This window comes from Aegilops tauschii, chromosome 4 (genome assembly GCF_002575655.3).
Source record: "Aegilops tauschii subsp. strangulata cultivar AL8/78 chromosome 4, Aet v6.0, whole genome shotgun sequence".
NCBI classification, from domain to species: domain Eukaryota; kingdom Viridiplantae; phylum Streptophyta; class Magnoliopsida; order Poales; family Poaceae; genus Aegilops; species Aegilops tauschii.
In genome coordinates, this window is record NC_053038.3 from 77494512 (window position 1) to 77500251 (window position 5740).

The window sequence follows — 5740 nt, forward strand, 5'->3', positions numbered from 1 at the left end:
ATTTCAAGGTGTATCCTTTACTTTCTTTTTCAAGGAAGGTGCCTAAGCCTCCCTATTTATGTTTTTAGGGCTAGACAAAGAAGGCGGAGTGGATTCAGTGTCCGACTCCGCTGCCCAAGGAACCATCCATCGCACTTCTGACGAAGATGCTGGTTCCGGTGCCCTACCAGGCGCCAGAGAAGAAGGCCAAGAAAAAGGCCAAGGAGACCAGAAGTGGTCTCCGCCGCAAGGGCGCTTCGGACGTGACGTCCGAAGGCGCCGAGACTCACTCCTCCGCCACCGAGGACGACGAGGAGGAGGAGGAAAGCAACTCTCCCCCTTAGGGGGAAGCAAAAAGAGGGCAACCTCCACGAATCTGGAGGCAGAGGCATCCAAGAAGGGGAAGGTCTCCCTCGCGGATAACTCCGCATGGGACATCGATAGCAACCCGGAGCGACGCCCCCGAGATAAGCCCCTCGCCGGATCGTGAGTATTCAAAGACCCTGACGCATTCATATATCCAGCCTCTTTACTTCATAGTTTTAACATGTTGAATCATGCACTTGCAGTCCAGCTCGTTCCGACCTCGAGCTATCCTCGTCTTCGGGGAATTCGCTGGACCCGAAGGTGATGGACAGTGGGTCCCTTCCGGCGGCCTCCTCTCCAGGGCCATGGATGACACCGAGGTGTTGTCCCGAAGGGTCCCAGGACAGGGAAAGATGCAGGAGGCCGTCAGGGCAGCGCCAGAGGGTGAAGCCTCGGCCGCCGGACACATGCGGGAGCAAATCCCCATGGAGATAGGCGATGGGGGCCATATCCAATTCGGCCCCCAGCCGAATACGGTCCCGGAGACCTATACGGCTCCGGAATCCAGCAACCAGCCTCAGTCGAAAGAAGGAGGTGTGCCCATTCCGCCGGCGACCTCTGTCCAACCAGAGGCACCGGGTCGGATACTCTACTGGAAGCGCTGCGAAGTGCTTCCATTGTTGAGGAACACCGTGCCCTCATGGGTACGGTGATTGAGAAGATTCAGTCCGCGAAGAGCGGACTGACTGAAGCCTGCACAAGCCTTCTAACAAGGTTTGAGGTAAGCAACGCAATTATGTGAAAAGAATGTCCCAGTATAGACAGTAGCCCCTGGGACTCTGTCCAGTGTTCGGAAAGAAAAACCGGACAGAGGATCAAATAATTTTCGCAGGAGACTAATCAGACATGTCTATGTGAATAAGCAGGCGTCGTTGCTGGCTGCGATCGATCATGCTGCCGAAGTCACCGGACTGAGGCAGAGTCTGGAGCGGGCCGAGGAAGAACTCGGCCGAGTGAAAAAGCAGCTGGAGGGCAAGCAAGGTATGTAATAACCTATTCAAATGTAGCGAGATATGAATTGCTTGTGTTTGATCATATGATAATTTGTAGGAGCGGCGTACGAGGTGGAAACCCTCAAGGCAGCACTGGCCGAAGCCCAGCAGAAGGCGGGAGATGAACAGGCCGCCCGCAAAAAGCACGAGGCCAGGGTCGGTGAGGTCCAGCAGGAGCTCCAGGACGCCGTGAAGAAATGCGAGTCCTTGGGGCGCAATATTGCGGATCAAGAGACTGAACTCACCAAGGCTCGCCAAAGCGCACAAGATGCCCGGGTTGAAGCCCAGAGCACCCTCTAGGAAATCCAAGAGGCCAGAATAATCACGGCGGGTAAGGCCTTCATTATGCAGAGCAAATTGTGAAGAAGAGGTATCTCTTACTAACCCGGATTTGGAGTTCTCCAGGAGTGTTTGCGGATTTACCGCGCAGTGTTGCCGATGCTGCGGAGTTCTTCCAAGCCGAAGAGGGGAGCTCGACAGAGAAGCTGTTCTGGTCGCAATACCTTGCGCCAGAACATCCGGTGCCCTTTGGCGACCAGCTGAAACAACTAGTCGAACTACATAGGGTGGCCGAACTAGCCATGAAGGATTTGAGAATCCGGCTGTGGCCTGTCGAAGCCATACCCGGCAGCTACTTCGATCTCGTGAAACGGCTGGTCAATGCCTGCCCTCGCCTTGATGCCATCAAGCGGTCGGTCTGCATCAAAGGTGCGCGGATGGCCTTCGCCCGTGTCCAGATACAGTGGGCGAAGATGGACGCTGTCAAGCAAGCGACCGAGGGACCGCCCGCTGGCAAGGAGGGTTGGAAATATGCCCTAGAGGCAATAATAAATAGGTTATTATTATATTTCCTTGTTCATGATAATCATTTATTATCCATGCTAGAATTGTATTGATAGGAAACTCATATACTTGTGTGGATACATAGACAACACCATGTCCCTAGTAAGCCTCTAGTTGACTAGCTCGTTGATCAATAGATGGTTACGGTTTCCTGACCATGGACATTGGATGTCGTTGATAACGGGATCACATCATTAGGAGAATGATGTGATGGACAAGACCCAATCCTAAGCCTAGCACAAGATCGTGTAGTTCGTTTGCTCAGAGCTTTTCTAATGTCAAGTATCATTTCCTTAGACCATGAGATTGTGCAACTCCCGGATACCGTAGGAATGCTTTGGGTGTACCAAACGTCACAACGTGACTGGGTGGCTATAAAGGTGCACTACAGGTATCTCCGAAAGTGTCTGTTGGGTTGGCACGAATCGAGACTAGGATTTGTCACTCCGTGTAAACGGAGAGGTATCTCTGGGCCCACTCGGTAGGACATCATCATAATGTGCACAATGTGACCAAGGAGTTGATCACGGGATGATGTGAGTTACGGAACGAGTAAAGAGACTTGCCGGTAACGAGATTGAACAAGGTATCGGGATACCGACGATCGAATCTCGGGCAAGTAACATACCGATAGACAAAGGGAATTGTATATGGGATTGATTGAATCCCCGACATCGTGGTTCATCCGATGAGATCATCGTGGAACATGTGGGAGCCAACATGGGTATCCAGATCCCGCTGTTGGTTATTGGCCGGAGAGTTGTCTCGGTCATGTCTGCATGGTTCCCGAACCCGTAGGGTCTACACACTTAAGGTTCGATGACGCTAGGGTTATAGGGAATAGATATACGTGGTTACCGAATGTTGTTCGGAGTCTCGGATGAGATCCCGGACGTGACGACGAGTTCCGGAATGGTCCGGAGGTAAAGATTTATATATGGGAAGTCCTGTTTTTGTCTCCGGAAAAGTTTCTGGTGCTATCGGTAATGTACCAGGACCACCGGGAGGGTCCCGGAGGTCCACCAGGTGGGGCCACCAGCCCCAGAAGGCTGCGTGGGCCAAGTGTGGGAGGGGACCAGCTCCAGGTGGGCTGGTGCGCCGCCCCACCAAGGCCCAAGGCGCAGGGAGAGTGGGAGGGGGCAAACCCTAGGTCCAGATGGGCCTTAAGGCCCACCCTAGGGGCGCCCCCCTCTCTCCTCCCCTTGGCCGCACCCTAGATGGGTTTGGGGGCTGCCGCCACCCCTGGGGAGGGAACCCTAGATGGGGGCGCAGCCCCTCCCCTTCCCCTATATATACTTGAGGTATTTGGGGCTGCCATACACACGAGATGGTCTCTCTCTTGGCGCAGCCCTACCTCTCTCCCTCCTCCTCTCCCGCGGTGCTTGGCGAAGCCCTGCGGGATTGCCATGCTCCTCCATCACCACCACGCCATCGTGCTGCTGCTGGATGGAGTCTTCCCCAACCTCTCCCTCTCTCCTTGCTGGATCAAGGCGTGGGAGATGTCACCGGGCTGCACGTGTGTTGAACGCGGAGGCGCCGTGGTTCGGCGCTTAGATCGGAATCAACCGCGATCTGAATCGCTACGAGTACGACTCCTTCATCCGCGTTCTTGCAACGCTTCCGCATCGCGATCTACAATGGTATGTAGATGCACTCCCCTTCCCCTCGTTGCTAGATTACTCCATAGATTGATCTTGGTGATGCGTAGAAAATTTTGAATTTCTGCTACATTACCCAACAAGGAGCACCGCACGCCGGAGCGGTATTTTGATGATGTCCTCAAGGGATCCCGCATAGTAGAAGGCCAGTGTTCAAAAGACATTATCTTTGAATGAATACACCCATGTTATCTTGTCTTGGATGACGGAACTAAGCCGTTATGTAATGTAATGCTTTTTATTTTTCAAATTTTACCTCCTGTGCGGCCGTTTTTATTAAAGCTGAGAGTTGCCAGTCGTCGGCTTCAGCCCCCACGTAGGTAGTACGGGGTGTTCGGGATGGAATCTAAACACTCTTGATCCAAAAATTTGGTCCTTGAAGGAGGTGTTTAGCGCAACGAACCAGGCAATCAGACTATGTGGCTTTATCACCCTCACTTAGCCATAGGAGTTTGACAATAAATATGTAGGTGCAGCCCCTAGTTAGCATTTAATCCGTACTAGGGGCTGTAAACACCTGATCGGACTGAGGCCGATCCGTCGCATAATGCGGAAAAAATCGAAAAAGATTTGTAACCTCCGAACAGCTGACCGGCTCATGCCGCATCATGACAGTCAGTTTTCGGCTTTCTCTACTGAGGTGCTCATCTGGATAAACCAAGACACAATCGCAGTAGTACTCCCTTTACTACCCTAGCCGATAGAGCGGAACGTAAGGTAGTAAGCACAGGAGCCGGGCAACCCAACTATTGACCAAAGACATGATTCGGAGCCAATGCATATAATGCTAAAATTCCGGGTGTCGAACTGTACTGTAAAAGTGTTCGGACTTTGTTGCCATAGTATGGAGCGTAATGAAGCCCCTGGCCAATTAAAGCGTACCAGAGTGCACGTGTGCGATCGATAAAAATAACGAAATAAAATGAAGTTGTAAGCTAATGCCACATAAGTTGGGCCGCAAACAGTTTTCATTATAATTAGATTAGTACGTCAAAGCGTATTTGTACAAATAGTGCGAGAAGCACCCGGGCTATTTGACATGCCAATATCAAGGGGGGAGCTTGCGTGTGGTTCCTGAAAATAGGTAGAATGACCACCGAGGGTGACATCCAGAAATCCCGGCACGCGCTTGTGCTACTTGCCGCCTTGGTGTATCCGTCCTTCGAAAGGACCGCTGAGCAGGCCGCCGCGAGGGGCCTATGGAAAAGAAACCTGAAAAGGATGAAAAAGAAAGGTGAAAGTATGTGTGTCCGGGGAAGGTCGAAGCCGTATTGTGGACCACGGTCTAGTTGTGTCTCCGTCTCTGCCCATGGTATTTTGAGTGCGTAGTTATGTACGCGCGGTACGAACGCCGCCGTTTGGTCGGGACTGGGACGGAGGCCAAATTGCTAGTCGAGCTCTTGACGGCCTGGACCGTCCTGCTGCAGAGTAGTCCGGACTCGTTTGACAGTGTCCGGGAGCTTGGCCGCCGAATTAAGGTTCTACTTGAAAAGGCCGCTCTGTGCTTCTGCTGCTAGGGCAGCGGTGTGCTCCTCGGCATGGAGGGAGCGCTCCGTGTTTCCATTTACTGTTATGACACCGCGTGGTCCAGGCATCTTGAGCTTGAGATAAGCATAGTGTGGCACCGCATTGAATCGAGCAAATGTGGTTCATCCGAGCAGTGCGTGATAGCCGCTGCGGAAGGGGACGATATCGAAGATCAACTCTTCGCTTCAGAAGTTGTCCAAGGATCCGAAGACAACCTCCAATGTGATTGAGCCCGTACAGCGGGCCTGTACACCTGGTATGACTCCTTTAAAGGTAGTTTTTGTGGGCTTGATCCTTGAGGGATCGATGCCCATTTTGCGTACTGTATCCTGATAGAGCAGGTTCAGGCTGCTGCCACCATCCATGAGGACTCGC